Source organism: Theropithecus gelada, chromosome 14, assembly GCF_003255815.1.
Source record: "Theropithecus gelada isolate Dixy chromosome 14, Tgel_1.0, whole genome shotgun sequence".
NCBI classification, from domain to species: domain Eukaryota; kingdom Metazoa; phylum Chordata; class Mammalia; order Primates; family Cercopithecidae; genus Theropithecus; species Theropithecus gelada.
The window spans coordinates 104,773,632-104,790,722 of NC_037682.1; the positions used below are offsets into that span (position 1 = coordinate 104,773,632).

The following is a 17,091-nucleotide window of genomic DNA, read 5'->3' on the forward strand; positions in this document are numbered from 1 at the left end:
CTAATATAGGTTCCAACCTTGGTGGAGGAAGTGATATTTAATATCACATAAAACCAAAATAAATTATTCTCTAGGGAGTTGTCTGGTTGGCATTTCTTTCCTATTTTTCTTCCTTCCCAGGCCAGCTCAATTCTATTAAAAATTCTGTTAGCTAAATGTCAATGGGTTCAGCATGTCTCCTCTCTGTGCCACACATTGAAATTTTCCTATAAAATACTATTTTAATGTATTAGAGATAAACAGAATTTTATTAATGTCAGCCCCATAGAGCTACACACAACCCAGTACCCGGTCTGGGGTTACATTTCCCACCACTAGTTTATTATTGGTCTCAATTCAAGGTGACAAAATACTTATTTGGAGCACAGAAAAATGAAAGTGGCTTTGCTACTTAAACTAAATTGCTGGAGGATGAAGATTTGCATTTAGTGCTCTAGCTGTTAGGCTTAATTAGGCTCCACAGTTTTCTAAAAGAATTGAATATAGAGTGTTCTCTCAGTTGCCTAAGAAGAATTAGCCAGCCTTGACTGTGCCAGGTTGGAAAATTTACTGGTTTATGAAGAAAAGGCATTTTACAGAAACCAAGTCAAAGGGTTTTAAGCTATGCTAGCACTTTTGTTTTCTCCAGTTAAGAATTGGTAGTGTTAATGTTTGCTCTGAGGAACTTCCCCGGGGCCATTAGCACCCTGTAGGCTGGCATTATCCAAGGGTAGTGTTAAAAGTGAACTCATTTTGCAAAGTTGGAAGGTTTCCGGTAGAAGTATCCTTGTCTTTTTTAGTACTCAGCCAATTTAAAAGTAACGACCACCATCTATACCACTCTACCTTATAAACAGCCAACAGCCTAGCCTTCATGAAGGACCTTTAGCTGTATTCAGACATGATCATCTGACACTAAATAAAATCGTGACCCAGGCTCATTAGGAATACCACAGGCCTCTCGCAGTACTGCTGTGATCACGCCTTGCGCTGATTCACATCTCAGATTGATTTTATTATCCGAGGATATAAGGCTTGGCTTGGATGGAATCAGTGAAAGAGGCAAACACTGTGGCTACAGAAAGGGGGTGATCTCCTTTCTCCCCATCATAAGGGATCACGGCTGACACTCCTATAACAAAAGACAGGTTAACAAGAGAAAAGCATAACAAATGGATTGCATGCACATATGTGGACAGGAATCATACAAAACACAAAAACTCGAAGAAAATGCCAGAGGGTTGATACTTAAATCCCTTAAATGCCCTCTTCATTGGGGAGAAGGAAGGAAGGCAGCGAGGGCTGTAAATGAATGAGCCTGAAGACCAGTCAGTGCTTTGTACATGATGCTGTTTGAGAATTGAATGGGACCTGAGAACAGAGGATAGTTTGGGATGATTATCTAGGCTCTAGGTGTGATGTTTAATTTTCAGTCTCTTCCTCTGTGATATGAGTTGTCATCTTTCCTGCTTAATGAACTTTCAGGGAAAGGATTGAAGGCAATTGTGTCTTTAGGGGTCCAGTTTCTGGGTAGATAAGGAAACATCAGAGGACAGTGTTATCCTGTGCTTTGGGAGAGACAGGATTAGCGGGGTGGCCTCCTTAGTTCAGCATGTTAAAGTGCCATATTTTGGGATATCATTTTCTGAGCCCCAACAACACCAATTTTTTTTTTTTTTTTTTTTAGACAGAGTCTTGTTCTGTCACCCAGGCTGGAGTACAGTGATGTAATTTTGGCTTACTGCAACCTCTGCCTCCCAGGTTCAAGTGATTCTCATGCCTCAGTCTCCCAAGTAGCTGGGACTACAGGCATGTACCACTACACCCAGCTAACTTTTGATTTTTTGGTAAAGATGGGATTTCACCATGTTGGCTAGGCTGGTCTCGAACTCCACTCCTGACCTCAGGTGATCCCCCTGCCTCGTCCTCCCAAAGTGTTAAGATTACAGGCATGAGCCACCATGCCTCTCCAATGACACCAATCTTAAAAAAAAAAAAAAGGCATTGTACTCCAGACAGGGACTTTTGAGAAGAATAACAATGATCCTCCTCAAAAAGGAGACAGGAGTAGGATTTACTGTGAATTTCGGAGTCATCATCCCAACACCCCAGAGACTCGTTTTTGTCTTGGTAGGACTTCATGAGTTTCAAGATTCTCCTGCCTTCCCAATCTCTCAGGAGGCAGAACAAAATCCTTCTCCAGGAAAGTAGAATCAAATCAGAAACTAGGAATGAAGACAAAATCCATTCCTTCAGGTGCCTATCCAAAGATTTTTGAGTTGTCTGTAAATGTGGACCTATTTGCTGTGTAATGTCTTTTGCTCTATGAGTAACTATTTAGAAAATATGGTAGTGCTTCCACTGGCAAATGTAAAGCAGATCTTAAATTCTTATCTTGTCCACAGTGCTGCTGTGGCCATGCTTTGCACAGATTCCTGTCTCAGGTTGATTTTATTATCCTGAGGAGATAAGGCTTGGTGTGGATGGAATCAGTGAAGAACGCAGACACCATGGAGGCAGAAAGGGGGTAATCTAGTCTATTTCGGCCGATTCCAAGTGCCCTTACCCATCTCTGTAAGCCCGTAACAGTTGCTTGGTGTCATCAGCTTGCCTTCAGATCCCATCCCCTCCTCTTCAATCTCTAGGTCCTTTTGCAGAACTTAGTGTTTTCGTGAGAGCAAAACTTTTAGAAAAAAGTTGTTTAATCTTAGAAAGCTGTTGAAACTGGTTTATCGATTAGTCTGAACCCGGTAGAAATTTAGTGGTTTTATTTTTCTCCACTGACTGTATTAACTGCACTGTGTTAAATCTCTCTTCTCCATAAGTAACAGGAAGGCTGGGCTCTTTGTTTCATTCATTAGTGTCATTGTCACTCAAGTGCCTAAAATAGTGACTGACACATGGTGGATCCTCAAAAAAGATTTATTAAATTGAACATCTTTGGTGGAACCTCATTTGTTTTTGTTAATTAAAAAGAAACTCGCTGGGCATGGTGGCTGATACCTGTAATCCCAGCACTTTGGGAGGCCAAGGCAGGCGGATGACCTGAGGTTGGGGGAGACCAGCCTAACCAACATGGAGAAACCCTGTCTCCTACTAAAATACAAAGAATTAGCCAGGCGTGGTGGTGCATGCCCATAATCCCAGCTACTCTGGAGGCTGAAGCAGGAGAATCGCTTGAACCCAGGAGGCGGTGGTTACAGTGAGCCGAGAATGTGCCATTGCACTCCAGCCTGGGCAACAAGAGCGAAACTCTGTCTCAAAAATAATAATAATAATAATAAAAAGGAACTCAGGGTTGTCTAGTTTAAGGCACCATTCTCATATTCTTTGCAAATCTCATCTTTTCCATTCCCTCCTGCACCTGCCTTGTTTAGTTTTAAAAGGACTTGGATGAACCTGGAGGTCATTCTGTTAAGTGGAGAGAGTATGGGACAGAAAGACAAATATTGCATGTTCTCACTCATATGTAGGAGCTAAAACATGTTGATCTTAGGGAGGTAGAGAGTAGAATGGTGGTTGCCAGAGGCAGGGAAGGGTGTGTGTGTAGGTGGAGGAAGGAGGGGAAGAACAGGTTGGTTAATGGATACAAACATAGAGTTAGGTAGAAGAAATAAATCTTAGTTTTGGATAGCACAATAGGGTGATGACAGCAACAATATGTTATATATTTCAAAATAGTTAGAAGATCTGAAATATCCCCAACACAAAGAAATGATAAATGTTCCTGGTGATGGATAATCTAAACACCCTGATTTGATCATTACATGTTATATGTATGTATCAAAATATCACATGTACCCTGTACATATGTACAAATATTAATGTATCAATTTAAAACATAAAAATAAAAGACTTGAATCATTGGAGGGGGTGCTTACTCTTTCCATCCTCCTCCCCTTCCCTTGCCTTTGGAGAAGGGTAAACGAATTTGATTTAGCTCTGGGACACTCTTACTCTGTCCTTCTTCTCATTCTCCTTCCCTTCCTGTATTTTAGGGTGGGGAGGAGACAAGTGTCTCTTACACCACTGGCCATGGCTACCATCCTCTCTCTGGAGATGTGCCTGCTTCTCTGGTACCCCTGACTGGTGGTGGGGGCCTGCCAGATGGGAGACATCCAAATACTGGCCTTTTCATGGTACTCAAGGGAGGTTTCTTTAGAGCCCTTTCAGGGGACTCCCTATCCTGTGGTTCCTGGATGTAGGAGATACAGTGTCAACCCGGCTTTATCAAGCCACCCCTCAGCTCCGTTTCTGGTGGTACAGCCCACAGCCTTTCCTTTCTGAGCTCCCTTGACATTCTGGCTGCCCCCTTAGGTAGGACCCTGGCAAGGGGATGTAGGCCCACTGGTGCTTGGGAAGCTCACTCATCCTGGCCTTTGCTAGATGGTTCCTGACCCCTCTTGCCCTATCGTTTCTCTCCAGTTCGCTTTTTGCCTGCTCAGGGTGGTTGGGGGACTCAGGGCCGTTCAGCAAAGCGGCTGACCCCGCAGTCATCCAGCTGGGAACCGGGATGCCAGGTTCTCCTTCACGCTGGCTCCTCCAAAGTCATTCTCTTAAGTAGTCACCTTTGTCTTGCTTTAGGTGAAAGAAAGGATAACAATGCCAGGGAAAGAAGAAGGGAAAGCTGTAGCTACTCTCACTAGGCAGAAGACCCCGAGCGAATTCCACCTCCTGTCTTCTTTGTCTTCTCTAGACTGGGAAGGAGGAAGGAGGGGCAAGTGGGGAGTGCGGTGTCGCGGCACTATTCTGCCATCTCCCTGAGCTTTTCCGGAGGTGTCTCTTCTCAATCATTAGTACTCTGCAGACTGCAGTGCACCTGCCCATCTCTTTGACCTTAGCTTTGCTTCCTTGGTCACCAATATAGGGCAACAGAACAAGTCCTGCTCAGGACTCTGCTGCGCAGCGAAAGAAACAGATCTCCACCTCTCTTTTCTGACTCTTTTAACTTCAGCCGAGCAGGGACTGACAGCACCATAGCCAAGTCCCTGTCTGTACAATAGAGCGGCTGTGGTATGTTTACAGTCACAAGATATTTCCAAATTCTTTGCTTTTAGTCTTGTGGTTCATTATGTATGGGAAACTGAGGTGTATCTCATTCTTCAGCATAGCTCCTGATGGTAGCTGTTTATTTTGGAAGAACTTTCCTTGGATAATAACTTATCAAAAGATGCCAGAGCAATAAAGTATAATACTTCAAGGAAAAAAGAATTCTCATTTTTCCTGTGTGTGTTCATTTGACTGTCACTACAGCATTAAAGTCAATATAAGACACGTTTACTGACAGCTGGATTACTCCGGGTCTGGCAAAAGAGCACGAATCAACACTTCTGCTAAATTTCTCAGCAGTACATTGAATGTATATTTAATGTGTGTCATAAAAATGTGTGCAGATTGCTTGAGGCCTTCCGTCATTAAAGGCCTGAATGTCTACCATTAGCCATCACACTGGTGGTACCTCCAGTATAATTGAAAAAGGTTTAGCAATATATAAGCATATGTAATGTTTGTCATTTCTATTAGTACTCTAATTAAATCAGCCTTCTAATCGGACAACTTCTAAAATCTTAAGTAATATGATTAGAGAAATAGAGGATGCAGCCCTCGTATTCTGAAGCACAGTTGGGTAGTAACTTTTTGATATTGTTTTACTGAATGGATGGCTTTGCTCAGGAAGCAGGTAGTCCAGTGTTGAGATTCTGACAAAGCTGGCTTTCTCTGAGTCCCCGAAAGATTCCAGGCAAGGCAGTTTCCATTGTCACACTTATTAAGGAATGGACCACATTTGCTCTATAATGATTGCAGCAGTATCTTAGAAATTCTAATCTCTAACACCATTTGCTGCAGAAAAATAACAGCATATTTCATTTATGAGAATGTGGGAAAATGGTTGTAAATAAATCAATAGAAATCTCAATTATATTTATTAAGGAATGGGATTAAGTTGGATTAACGTTTATCACCCTTATATTTTGATTATATCAAAACTGCAGCAGAGATTGTGGCTTGGGTGGATCCAAGAGTGGCCCTTTACATGCTATTGGCTTTGAGCAGACAGAATTGATCAGCAGTAGTGGCTTATACTACCTTAGTCTAGAAACCACTGTTTGAGTCAGCCAAAGGTGGATAGTCAGCTCAGAACTCGCTGGGCAGAGTGCAGAATGCCAGGTCACCAGGTTGGACATGAGGGCAGACCTTTGCAATTAAAATATTGATTGAAGTCGTCATCTGTGGTATCTGTGCTACTGGCTTTTGTCCCACACTGCAAAGTTTGATTTTACATCTTTGAGTCTTTCCTTCCCTACCCTTAACAACAATAACAACAAAAAATAATAATAAAACCTGGCTGGGTGTGGTGGCTCACACCTGTAATCCTAGCACTTTGGGAGACTAAATTGGGCAGATCACTTGAGGTCAGGAGTTCAAGACTAGCCTGGCCAACATGGTGAAACTCCATCTCTACCAAAAAATACAAAAATAAGCCGGGCGTGGTGGTGCATGCCTGTAGTCCCAACTCCTTGAGAGGGTGAGGTGGGAGAATCCCTTGAGCCTAGGAGGCAGAGATTGCAGGGAGCCGAGATCACACCACTGCACTTCAGCCTGGGTGACAGAGTGATACCCTTTCTCAAAAAAAAAAAAAAAAAAGTGACAATAAAACCTTCCCCTACCCTTAACAAAAACAAAGAATAATAATAATATACAGTAATATAATAAAAACAGTACATAGCTGCCATTTATTCAGTGCCTCCCATGTGGCAGGCCTTGTGCTGTGTGCTTTCTAGTGTCAGCTCTGGTCTCTGCGCCACTCTGAGAGGATTGGGCTCAGTGAGCGTTTACAGCTTGCTCAAGGTCAGACAACTCATCCAAGTGGTAAAGTCAGGACTTGAACCCAAGGTATAGAGTTCTACATGTGGCCTCCATCCCAGGGTGGGCCTACCCCATGTGCTCATGAAACAGACTCAGATGTGTTTATAGCCACAGCTTCCGATGCTTATCACCCTGCTCTTTTATTGCTTAGTCTTTAAGCAACACAAAAAGATCTGTTATATCATTACAGTTCATTTTTCTCATAATTGTATTCTCAGCGGATGCAATTGACAAATTATCGAGCTTCTCTTGTCTCCCTGACATTCTTACATAGTTTTGAAATTCTTTTACATGAACGGTTCTCATAAAAAGAAATTTTGTTACTTTTCAGTAGGAATCCACTTAAGTGCCCAACCCCCACTGCAGACACAATGCAAATTTGCCCACAACACAGACAGAGAATAAGTAAATTCGCAGCAGAAAAACTCATCCACGTTATAGGCCAGACTTAGGCAGAATTGCCGTAGTGCCCATTTATCCCAGGATATCCACCACACCTCCTTACAGTGTGCAGTTTATTTCAGACCAGCCAGACAGATCTTGGTTCAAGGGACACAGCCAGGTTTAAACTTTCTCTAGAGGATAAATCCTCCCTCCGGTTTGTTTTCTGTGCCACTTTCCTGCCTACCACAGTGGCCGCCTATATTCCAACATTGAACTCAGAGAAGATAGTGATGTTTGCTGATTGTCTGAACAACACATTGTCCCTATTCTATTACCTCTTATGTATTAGAATTGTGATTCCCAAGCTTGATTCTGTCGTAGACTCATTTGGGAACTTGTTAAATCCACATTCCAGGGCTCTACCTCAGAATCTCCAGGAGTGGGATTTAGAAAGCATTTTTACAAAAGCTCTCCAGGTAATTCTTTTGGACAGACACTGCCGTAGAATAATAAATGGAATTTGCAATGAACAAGAGCTTATCAGAGCTCTGCAAAAGCTCCATGTCCACTCCTGCCTGCCATAGGGAGCTACAAGACTGTGCACAGAAAACTGTTTCACAGGAGTTACCAATGCTTTTGTCTCTTTTCTTCCGGAAGCCATTTAAAATAAAGCTTGCATCGTACTGTTACTGGTCTAATTGCTCCTGTAAAAAGAAAGGAATGAAGATTATAATGGAAGTATAAATGCAACACCTTTTAAGGCAGGAACTATCTTTTAGGGATAGTGTTTTTAAACCCTCATTGCTTTTAGCAAAATTGGTGATGGGTAAGTCGTGATGAGAGGATAGAAATTTTAAAAAATTGGTGTTAAGAGTCACGAGGCATTGAAACTTGGTAATTCAATCTCCACTAAAAGAAAAAGGAATTATAACAATAAAAAGCTTAAGTGATTAGTGCCCAGTAACAAAAATCAGACAGCTGCTCAGCAGCGTGCCTCCCTACAAGACAGAGAAATAGTCCAGCGGTTCTCAACTGAAAGATGGGCTGCCTTTCAGCAAGTCAGTTGTATGTTGAGTATGTGGAACTCCAAACATAAAGTAGCCTCAGGGCACAGGGGATTTCGGGAGGGTGGCTGCTTATCACATGGGGCGTGGCTGAGCCATCATTTTGACCAAATACTCCCTGTGGCATGCTCACCAGACTGCTGGGGCCGACAGTGTGCTCCCTCTGTCTATTGTCTTGGCCTGGTCGTACATTTTTCCTTGGCTGGTGTCTGTTTTATTACTTAATCCGTGCGCCATGCACCTCAAATCACTTTTGGCAACCACACTTTCTTTCCAACAGCATCTAATACGTGCAGCATCGCCCATTTACTCGGTAGCTCTTCACTGCTCGGGTCTTGTGTGCATCACCAGAACGGTTTGGGAGAAGGCAGACCGAGCTTTGCATCTCAGGTGTGTCACTTATCAGCTCCGTGAGCTTGGGTATGCAACCTCACATGTCCAGGCCTCTGTTCTTATGTGAAAAGGGAATAAAAGTACTCTGTGACTTATGTATCAGTGCATTCAGGTATTAGAAAGTGTCCTGCACATACAATTCTTCTCCAGGAGCTTTGGATACAAGAGTCAGTGGTAAATGGTTCCTCCCCTCCATGTTCACAGTCTAGGGAACGAGACATTTGTATAAGAAGAAAAATCACAAAAAGGGGGATATACTCCATGGTGACAATGGTGACAACAAACTCGGCTTTTATCCCTTCCCACAGCAGCGTCCTTTCCCTCTGCCCCCTTCATAGGCATGCCCCCTCCTTTAGTCCTCTTTATTCTTGGGATGACTTACTCGCATCTCTGTGCCTGGGCTTACAGGTTGAAAAATAGGCCTTGTATTTCTCATTTTATTTGAGACTCTTTTTAGCAGGGTCAACTTGGATTCCAAAGAGGAAGGAATGAGTGGAGAGATAGGGAGGAGAAGCTGCCATGTGGGCATGGGCGTGGGGGTACAGGCCATGTTTGTCACTGGGGACAGCTGGAATTATTAACATTCATGACTGGCAATTGGAGAGTAACTACAATACTTTAAGTTGTGGGGGGGGTGTGTGTATGTGTGTGTGCATGCGTGCCTACACGCGATATATTAAAAATTAATCCTTGGGGGAGATTATATAGAGCAAGAAAGAGAGCAGAAAGATTAAACTCATATTTATTTTATCTGGGAGCTGTACAGTTTAAAGGAGGCTTTTTGTCTTCTCATTGGACAAAACCTGATAGATGAACTCTGGGGAGAGCCACCATGGAATAACAGCTTTCTCCTTTCACTTCTGGATTGGAGAACTGTAAGGCCAAGTCTCCTTTGAATTTCACATGGGACCTCTCATTTCCCTAAGAGGACACTTTGGGTCTGACAAATGAAGATATTTTCAATGAAAATCTCTTATTAGCTTGGTATCTTAGGGCCAAGTTTTACTTTTGAAGATTAAACTGTTGTCCTGGCAGATTGGTTTCTGCATAATTTTCTGTGCACGCGGAGCTGGAGCTGGATGTCTCCATCGGCTTCGTCTTCACTATAATGACATTATTTTTGGGTGTGTTTCCTGGGGACTCTATAGACAAGGACCTGTATTTTTTTATGCCAGTAACAGTGACCAAGACGTATGAGCATCCATCGTTTGCTCAGTAAATGCCCACTCAGTCACAGCTGTGAGATGAGCACAGGGGTGAACTTGGTCAGGAAGACTAAATCCTGTTCATTTCATCCACTGATTAAATATGGCATTATTCTGGAAAAACTCCTTAGAACTGATCTTTCTCTACTCATGCCATAGGAGCCCCAAAGTGTCAAACGAATACACTGGCACCAAGATTGCTAGGAGAGAGGCAGGAATGTGGATTTCAAGATTTCTTACGAGACTTCACAGTATTGTGAACATCCTGAATAAAGAAGATATGTGTTCAGTGACAAGGGTGAACAGCCTCAATTCATCCTGCCCTTGCGGTTCTTTTCAGACCGTTGCTAGTTAAGTAAATAGGCCAGCAATTTAGCATAGTGCTCTGGTAGTTTCAGGTTTTGCTGTATTAGACACACATTTCATGTGGGACACACAGGCTTGCCCTTTTTAATGTTATTACCATGTTTTTTTAACGGCACTAACAGCACTTATGGCCCTCTGGATTTACACATGGGTGTCTAAGGGCCCCCTTTTTGGTTACACCATTAATTCAAATAAGAAGATGGCCACGTAGAAGACAGGCTTTGCCCACTACATCTTCCAAATATCAGTGTCTTGTCTTTGACAGTGGAGATCCTTATAAATTTGAAGCCTTGTTCAGCATTCACATTGGCGAGCAGGCTCTAGCTATTGTTGGCAGGGTGTCTGCAAACAATATTTTTAGGAGCATGGGAATTACTTTTTTAAAAATTAATTTCTGGTTTCAGAAGCTTGTCATGGTTTTCCTTTGCTTGACAGATATTTATTATGCATCTTCTATGTGCCTAGCACTGTGCAAGGCACTGGGGCACAACAGTGAACAAAACAGAGAAAATCCCGGCCTTCATTTAAGCTTATTAAATACATTCAATGAGTCAATTAAACAGCATACCACAAAGTGATGTATATTAATAGGGAAACAAATCAAACAACTAGGGCAACTAGGATTGGGAGTGCCGAGGAACAGTAGCATTGGCAGATTAGATGAGTTTGAAAAGCAATTTGGGTACAAATAATAGGCTGAATTCCGCCCAGTGACTGGGCTGTAGGTACTTTTGTGACATCATTTGTGCTATTGTCTTGTTATTTTATTTACTCTTTCATGCTATGTCTTGCTTCTGTTAGTAGTTTGTAAGCAACTTGAAGATGGGAATGATAAGTCCTAAGTCCTGGCTTCCCCTACGCTGATTCCAGTGTAGGACACATTGCAAATGCTCCCTACCTGTGGTTTAAATGGATTTACACCTCCCCATCAGCAAAAGATAAGTGTGACCTTGTACAGGGCTATTTCCTAAGCCTATATCAAGTGTGTAATGGGGGTGTATGTCATATTTAGGATATTCTTCCTAAGGTGAAATGGTGCTATTGTTGCAGTCCTTCGTCGAACTGTCTCCTTCATAGTAACTTCATAGTAACTGTCTCCTTGCAGCACAGGTTGGACTATGAGGAAAACTACCAGAGACCTTTTCTTTTTCTATTCCTCCTCTGGAAAAATTTGCTTCCTTAGCCTAAAAGTCACAGGACAGACAGTAACGACTTGACCTAAACCAACTGGGAACAGTTGCCTCTGTATTCATATTTAGCTCTGAAGAGCTTCAGACCTTGTGGTCTGATCCAAGATATTCCAGTTGCTGTCAGGAAATTCTTTTTTATGTTCTTTCTAAATTTAATTGAAGCCTATTTGTCTTTTTTCAAGGTAGGCTGTAGAAGAGGCAAACAAGCTAGTTGATGTGATTAGCAATGAGCCCTGTCAGGGCCTGTCAGGAGCCTTTGTCTTGATGCTTTCTGCCCTCTGGGCTGTGTGAGGGATGACACAAAAGCACCTGCCCCACTCCAAAAGCCAGTCCACTGTGCCTTCTCACTGGGCTTCCAGGACATTTTCTTCAAGCCCATTTTACTCAGGGATTCATTGATTGTAAGGAACAACACACATTCAGAAGAGCTTAAATGAGAAAGAGGGGTGTGTTAGAAGCACACAGATGTGTCTAATGGAAGCTAAACCTGGCAGTGTGCCACCCTCGCAAGGGGTATGTAAGTGAAGTCGTCATAACAGGTGAAGCCTCAGACCTCAGCAGCTCAGGACAGCAGATGTTGATGTCTCATGCTCAGAAACTCCCATAGCTGGGTGGGGCAGGCTGTGCTCCACACAGTCATTCAGGGGCCCAGGATGTCAAAGCTCTGCTGTCTTCCCCCTAGATGTCCCCAGCCAGGCAGCTGATAGGGGAGGAGAGATGACTGAAAGATCGAGCAGGTGGTTTTAGGGGCCAGTCACAAAAGTGGCATAAATGATTTCTACCCATAATCCACTGGCCAGAACCCAGCCACATGGTCATGGCTCACTTGTCGGGAGATAAGGAAATGAAGTCTAGCTGGATGCCCATTGGTAAAGGGAAGTAGGTTTGGAGAACGGTTAGCCATCTCTGCCATAGCCAGGAAGTTGAAGTCTGTCTGGAGCTAGGTGAGCCACTTCCTTTGCCCTGACAGAGAGCTGTGTGTCTTCTGCGCTTGTTTCTGTTCAGATGGGGAGGGGGACAGAAGATGCTTTTTAGTGAGTAAAGAAACACACATCCTCTCCCTCCTCCATGACTTTGCAGTCCTCTGTGTGGACACTGTTTCGGCTTGCTGGAACACCATGCTGGGGTTCGGTAAGGCCCTTCATTGTCCCTTGCTCTTGGCCAGGGGTCAAAGGTCAGCTGAGTTGTTAGCATATTCTGTGCAGGCTCATCTCAGATAGCTAACAACAGGCATTGAAATAATGTCTGTAAAATACGTGAGCAAAGACAGTTCTCCCAGGAGACTCTGACCTAAATTTTGAGCCAGGCTCTGCAAATTTGCCTCTTTAACTAGGAAAAGATGAAAAAAAGGACAGGTTCCTTCAATTCACATCTGTTCAGTCTTGCCTCAGCTCTAGACAATGTGTGTTCCTCCATGCCCCCAAAGGGATAAGGGGCTTTACCTTCTCTCCTTTCGGGGTTTCTACACTGTATTTTCTCCCCAGTATAGCAGTCAACACAACTCCCAGCTCCTAGGCTCAGCTGCACAGCTTTAAGGGGGTTCAGATGAGTTTGGGATCGGGCATATATTAGGAAGCGTGTGTGTGTGTGTGTGTGTGTGTGTCAGAGAGCGGGGGGCAGGGGCTGGAGAGAGAGAGAGAGAGAGAGAGAGAGAGAAAGAGAGCGTGTTTAGGAACTGCTGGGGAACACTGCAGTTCTCCAGTGAACACTGTCCATTTTCCCTGCTTAATGTTTGAGGTAGCTATTACAGGAAGAGGAAGGACAGTCGGCCTGACCCGCCCCATAGAGGTCTGTCCCACCCCTATTGAGACTGGAGAACTGTCACCACCTTCCCACACCAGAGGCCTCTTCCACAGGGCCATGTATACTGTCTGTTTTATAAGCCACGTCTCAGAAATGTTAGGGAATATGGAAATGTTCGTGCCAGTGCCATGGTTGTATTTTGAGGGAATGAAACTCTCTTCTCAGGTTCAGGAGAGGTATTATAAGAAGAGGAACCCATGCCCAGACAGCCCTGCATTGTTGAAGGAGGAATTGTGTCCTACGTGTTTGTAGTAACAGAATCCACAGCTAAGAAAAGACAAGCTCAGGAGGGAAGTCTTTGGGTAGATGCTAAAGAGCCTTCTCTTTGTTCTTTGTGCCAGAAGCTATAGGTTTCTAATTATGATGGCAGGAGAAGTGTCTCTTATGAAGTGTGTCGCTGTGTATAAAAATATCTCTATATTTTGTTATTGCTGTGTTCTTTGTGTGATAGATGTTATTAGGAGCACACTCTGTCCTTCTTTCCAAGGACGTAATCTAACTGTTCTCTGTTTCCTCTTCTTTTTTGCTTTTCTTTCCAACCTGGCGATGTGCTGCTGTGTTCTGTTGCAATGAAATTCCATCATCTGTTTCACATCGCAACAAAAAGGTAAGGAACTGCAAACCATATTAACATGCTGAAACAGCACCAACTTATATAACATGCAAAAGGAGATGCATTTTAATCACTGGGAATTTTCTTACTTTAAGAGAAAAAGTGATGGATTGTGAGGACCTCAATTCTCGTATTGATGTTTGGCTGATGGATTTCACATCTCCTGAGGCCTGGTGTTGAATGAGACTCAGGTTTATGTGTATGATGGGGGAGAAAGTCGTGGAGGGGGGGAGTCTTTGCGTTTATGAGTTTTTGTCAGCAGCTCACAAACTTGGAGAGAAATTCACAGACATTTCAGTTAAGCTGTATAAAGACTAAAATATGAAATAAAAAGGTGAGAGGGGTGTTAATATTGCTTTGGCTCCAGACTTTGAAGCAAAAGTAATTCAACTAATAATGAGTTCATTAACTATGTGTCATGATAGGGGAGAGGCCATTTATGTTCTTTGCCAAATGAGAAAATTTGTAATTTTGTATCGGCTAATCACATCCACCTACCATATATGCTTTCTTCTCTCTTTGCCTTTTTTCTGTGGAAAAAACAAAACAAAACAGAACATAAAATTGACCGTGTTAACAGTTTTTCAGTATACCCTTCAGTAGTGTTAAGTATTTTAACAATGTTGCAAAATACATCTCCGGAACTTTTTCATCTTGTAAAACTGCAAGTCTATACCCATTAAACAACTTTCCTTTTCCTTTCCACTTCAGGCCCTGGCAGACACTCTTCTGCTTTCTGTTTGTAAGAATTAAACTACTTTAGATACTTCACATAAGTGGAATCACATAGTATTTGTCTTTTTATGACTGCATTCTTTTACCTAGCATAATAGCCTCATGGCTCATCCATATTTTCTCATGTAACCGGATTTTTTTCCTTTTTAAAATCTGAATAATATTTCATTGTAGATATAGACCATATTTTGTTTATCCATTCACCCACCGATGGACATCTGGGCTGCTTTCACTTCTTTGCTACTGGGTTGCCGTGAACATTGTGCAACTTTCCCACCATATCTTTTGATTGGATGAATGGATGTGTATATCCATTCCAAAAGTCAATTTTCACTGTCTCTTGTATTATTAAACTTTCAACATAGTCAAGCCAAGCATTAGTGGCTCCTTAAGGCTGAACACTCATTTTGAGGCTTAGTGGCTGTCAGGTTCCTATCCCCTGTCCTATAACCCAGCATCCTTTCTCTTCCCTACTTCTCTTTCCTACAAATTTGGGGCAGAAGGCTGTGGAAGCACATGTTCCCCCTGCACTCCCCATCACTCTCACACTAGAATGATTGTCCTTTGTGACACACAGTTGCAAGTATTTTCGTAATGTGTATCATTTCATGTAAATGATGTGAGCTCAGGATTAGCCATGAATTCAAATCGTGTTGCTTTGTTGCTTGGGAAGAAGCTTATTTTATTGCAGTAACCCATACTAAGAAGAAGAAAGCACCATGTGATCCTGAGTGGCAGACAGTTTCTGTTTTTCCTCCCACTCCTCACTGGGGCACACTGGATCAGGCCAGGGAGAACAGTGCCTGAGCTGTAGGGCTATGGGAACAAGACCTTACCGGTCATTGACCTGAGGTTCTGATGGTGAAAAAGGGCTCTTTTCCCAAAGTTCTCTTGGGTGCTGCTAACTGTGTGAGAATAGTGGAAAGGGTGGGAGCTAAGGAGGTGAGTGGGTAGGGAGATTTTGGTAATGCTAGAGCTTGTGGCAACCAACGTGGCTTCACTACAGTCCCAGATTTTCTCGGGGAGCAGCTTCTATAGGCAGAGGTGGGGTTCACCTTCGGATAGCCAAGTTGAGAAAAAAGTAACAACCATTCGCTGATTTTTTTTTTTAATTTCATCTGTAAGAAAGGATCAAGAATGTGCTTCTTAAGCAGTAATATTAGTAGATTCGAGAGTGTGTCCTAGACTGGGTACTTGACACAGAAAACAGACTTGGGCAACAGGGTCTGCAGAGATTGAGCATGGGAAGTGCAATATGTTGAGCCCTTGTGAGGCTCCAGAGCAAGATGAAGATGCTCCGACTGTTCAGCTTCTTGAAATACACCAGCTGGGTGGTGTATTCCCTGGGTAGGCAGTGAACTTGCTCCTTAGATAGGCCCTCTGATTCAGGAGGTTTAGTGTTAGTGGCACTTTAAGCCTTCGAGAGCTGTTTGGGAGCTATTTTGCTTACTAGTGCTTTTGTGTACATTCCTCTGTGTTCTGCATGGGAAATCAAGGACGTGCTGGACTAGGCCCCTGCCAGAGCCACCTGCAATGCCATGTAGGCAAGGTGATTTAACACCCAGGGTTCCACTTACTGATTAGACTGTTTGCTGAGAAAGCCAGGGCCAGCTAGTTCTTGAAGATCAGTAATGGGGAGGTTGGATAACAGGTTTTCTGGCATATTATATGGGTCTGGGGAGTACCTCTTTTTGTGTGTGCCCCAAAATTAGTATAATTGATAAAATGCAAGGAATCTCCCTTGTGGTTTCATTTACTTTTACGTTAATTTGCAGGCAAGGGTGGACACTGGACACTTAACTTGCTCAGGGTTTTTATTTTAGTGCACTTTAAGTTGAAATTAAAAAGTAATACAGGCTGGGCATGGTGACATGTGCCTGCAGTCCCAGCTACTTGGGAGGCTGAGGCAAGAGGTTCACCTGAGCCTAGGAGTTCAAGGCCAGCCTGGGCAACAAAGTGAGATCTTGTCTCTAATTTTAAAAAGTAATACATTGCATGCGTGGCAAGAATGGGACTGCCGAGAAAGGAGACAGTTTGAGACATGGTAGTCTTAGGAAGTCCATCACTGCAAAACATGCAAGTGGAAAGAAATACACAGCCGCCTTAGATTTTGGCTAGAGATGTTATTCCTATTGAGAATTATAAATGAGCTATGGGAGGGGAAAAGGAACAGGTGTATGGGGCTGTGGGGTGGGCGAGAGGCAGTGAAGGAACCCTGGCTAGGTCCACACTCCCCAGAGGGCTGTCCTTCGCCGTGGTGCAGGAGCAAGGCCCTCTAGTGAGACGGGGCTGGGGACCGAGGAGAATTGAAGCAGACTGGGCAACAGAATAGTTTCTGTGAGGTCTGGGTCAGGAAGATGAAGAGGCGTGCGTGAAGCATATCTGAGCACCATCCATGCTTCTCAAAGTTGGTGGTGTTTGAATCAGTAATAAGCCAACTTCGCAAAGATTTGTCTTCTCTCCATCTCAGTGATCTGCGACCCAGGCAGAGG

At 43.3% G+C, this 17,091-nt stretch overlaps 1 protein-coding gene across 8 annotated transcripts in view; it reads left to right on the forward strand.

Moving 5' to 3' along the window:
• The window catches only part of NCAM1 (neural cell adhesion molecule 1), a 313,081-nt gene that overhangs the window by 160,531 nt on the left and 135,459 nt on the right, over positions 1 to 17,091 (forward strand). The window contains exon 1 of one of the 8 annotated variants that reach the window (XM_025355128.1): positions 13,346 to 13,858. The exons of the other annotated variants lie outside the window; for them this stretch is intronic. The gene's annotated coding sequence lies outside the window, so the exon portion shown is untranslated. Of the gene's footprint in view, positions 1 to 13,345; positions 13,859 to 17,091 lie in introns of those variants that run through there. 8 annotated transcript variants of the gene reach the window in all.